The sequence below is a fragment of the Theobroma umbraticum genome, unplaced genomic scaffold (genome assembly GCF_002168275.2).
Source record: "Theobroma umbraticum cultivar Fairchild unplaced genomic scaffold, ASM216827v3 scaffold_86.0, whole genome shotgun sequence".
Taxonomy (NCBI): Eukaryota; Viridiplantae; Streptophyta; class Magnoliopsida; order Malvales; family Malvaceae; genus Theobroma; species Theobroma umbraticum.
In genome coordinates this window covers 3,385,848-3,387,980 of record NW_018397263.1, presented here as the reverse complement: position 1 = coordinate 3,387,980, position 2,133 = coordinate 3,385,848, and the positions used below count along the sequence as shown (strand labels likewise).

At 41.9% G+C, this 2,133-nt stretch overlaps 1 pseudogene; it reads right to left on the bottom strand.

Annotated features, from left to right (window-relative positions):
- Positions 1–233: 233 nt before the first annotated feature.
- Positions 234–1,873, bottom strand: LOC110420701 (iridoid oxidase pseudogene; annotated as a pseudogene).
- Between the last annotated feature and the right edge of the window lie 260 nt (positions 1,874–2,133).

Genomic DNA, 2,133 nt, shown 5'->3' with positions numbered 1-2,133 from the left:
GGTCTCAACTCCCACTTAATTTAGCGATATGTATTATCACTCTGGGAAAAGGTAAAGATTCAAGATTTTGTTCTCTCTGGGTAAACGATCAAGCAATATACACACATAAAAACACTATTCGAATTTGCATGAAAGGCCGATTGAAGGATGTCTTCTGCTTGCTAAAGCCATACTCCTGACTTCCTTGATTCCTTTCTCTCTTCAGCTGGTTAATTTCATCGGGGAAGAATATTTTAATCAGAGGCTATCCGTAAGGGACTCTTGAGAGGAATTGGTACGGCCTTTAAGGGAACAGATTTCCTTAGTGATATACCCATTCTCTCGGTCATATCCATGTCTTCATGTTTTAGCCCATCAGCTAAAGTCCAATCAAAGGAATTTAAAAGAGACCCCAGCGCCATTGGGAGCAGACGAGATGCAAGAGGCACAGCCGGACACATCCTACGACCAGACCCGAATGGTATAAACTCAAAATGATGTCCCTTGTAATCCACCGTGTCTGCTTCCAAGAATCTCTCTGGTTTGAATTCCAGAGGTTCTTGCCATGTTGTAGGATCTCTTCCAATAGCCCAAACATTGACCAAAATTTGTGTTTCTTTAGGAATATGGTAACCCAACATTTTGCAGGAGTCCATGGCCATGTGAGGGACTAAGAAAGGGAGGGGTGGATGAAGTCGTAATGTTTCTTTGATTACTGCTTTAAGGTATGGGAGGTTTTCGATGTCCTTCTCTTCAAGCTTCTTACCAGGGTCTAAAGTGCTCCTCAATTCAGCTTGGACAAGTTTCATTGTCTTAGGGTTATGTAGGAGCTCAGCCATAGCCCACTCTAAAGTGCTAGTAGTTGTGTCAGTTCCTGCAGTGAACATCTCCTGGCAATCCGTACATCAAAGTCAAACGATTGATATGGAAAAGTTTCATTCTGCAAAATTCCAAAAAAAAAAATAAATAGAACGAGCCAACTTACAAAAACAATGACATTGACGGTTCTAGAAGAAAACTTAGATGGCTGCTCAACGCCATCAGCACGAAATTCCAAAAGAACATCCAAGAAGTCTTTTCTTTTCCCTTTATAATCTCCATTTTCCATACTTTCCATCCTTTCTTTGATGAATTCTCCTGCAATTTCAAAAGCTCGTTCGACATGGAATTGGGTTTTCCTCCTTATACCTTGCGGGTCAAGACATCTCAGAAATGGCAAGAAATCTGCACAATTTGGCTTACCAGCCAACTCCATGACTTTCCCTGCATGGTAAGAAAACTTTGCACCCCTCTCCGATTTAGTATCCAATAAATCTTTGGAAAAAATTAGGTTTCCAATTAGATTAAAAGCCATCAAGAAAAAGAATCTCCCGACATCAATAGAATTAGTACCATTAGCACCAGCATCTTCAACAAATTGCACCATCCGATCTACGCACCTTTCTCGTACGCCCCGCATAGCATCAAGGCGGCTAGTTACGAAAAACTCTGTGGTGGATAAGCGCCTTAACATGCGCCAATGCGATCCATACTGAGATGTAATAAGAGACCCCTCATGGCCAAAATCTCCTTTCATTGCCTCGTAAATTTTTCGTCCCGCAAGCACCACATCATGGTTCTTGAACATTTCACGAGCCACCTCGTTGGACGAGATGACCACGGTGCTCATTGAGCCAAGCCATAGAGTCATGATGGGTCCATGTTGACGAGCCAACTTAGCAAACGATACATGCGGTGCCCAACCTAACTGGAAGATATTGCCAACAACAGGCCACCACCTTGGCCCTGGTGGAAGCTGGCCTAGCTCTTCCAAACGCCGATGCCGATCTGTCACCATGGCCCATGCAACCCATAGTAAAAGGGCTACACTTAACCCCAGGATTTCGTACTCCATTTTTTTTTTCAGTTTAGATAACAATGGTTTCCCAGGTTAGAGCAGGCTCCTTTTTTATAAGAGCTTGTGGATATAGTTACGTGACAAAATCATGCACAAACTTAGCATGGAAAATTTTTTGACGGGAATCTTCACTATTTTTCTATGAATTAGATGTATGGAGTTTTCTTGCAAGTTGTAATAAAATAAGCCAAATCTTGAATGAAGATACGGATTCAATCAACATGTTCATTGTTTATTCTCCTTTGTATGTACTGTGT